Raw genomic sequence first — 556 nt, 5'->3', positions numbered from 1 at the left:
GTCTGTGTCTGATGTTGCAGCCAGGGAAGTATTGCTCCAGTTTGATGAGGAGGGAAAATTACATCCCTGTGCATACCCTGAATAAGTACAAATACATAATGGTTGTAGAGTATTTATAAGCATATTGGAGATTGTAGAGATTGAATTTGGGAAGTTCTGCATGCAAAGCATGGCCTCTGAGCTACGGCTCCTCCCCTTGTGATTAAAAATATTTGCAGTATTTCATGAATTTGTATGTTGTTCTTGTTCAGGGGCCACACTAATCTTCTGTATCATTCCAGTTTTATGTATGTGCCGCCCAAGCAAGCATGAGCAATACACTTTCAAACCGCTCTTTTGTAGCTCCCCATGGTTTCTCAATTTTAATTAAGCAAAAGTTCCCACGGTTTTAATTGCAAATAGGAGATGACATCATTTTCTGCTGCAGCTGGCAGCAATCCATCTATTGGAAATCAAAAGCATTTTGATCTCTTTCCCAACTATATAAGTTTTTAAATTTTAAACTCTAAGCTTGCTTTCAATGCCTGTTCTTGTTTTATCTCCAACCAACATAAAT

General features: G+C 38.1%; 1 non-coding gene across 1 annotated transcript; it reads right to left on the bottom strand.

Annotated features, from left to right (window-relative positions):
* Positions 1-206: 206 nt before the first annotated feature.
* Positions 207-309, bottom strand: LOC129325357 (U6 spliceosomal RNA). Its single transcript, XR_008596607.1, has one exon. It is a non-coding gene; the product is annotated as a U6 spliceosomal RNA (small nuclear RNA).
* Between the last annotated feature and the right edge of the window lie 247 nt (positions 310-556).

Source organism: Eublepharis macularius, chromosome 2, assembly GCF_028583425.1.
Source record: "Eublepharis macularius isolate TG4126 chromosome 2, MPM_Emac_v1.0, whole genome shotgun sequence".
NCBI classification, from domain to species: domain Eukaryota; kingdom Metazoa; phylum Chordata; class Lepidosauria; order Squamata; family Eublepharidae; genus Eublepharis; species Eublepharis macularius.
Note: the sequence above shows the minus strand (reverse complement) of the source record. Positions and strands in the feature narration are given on the sequence as shown.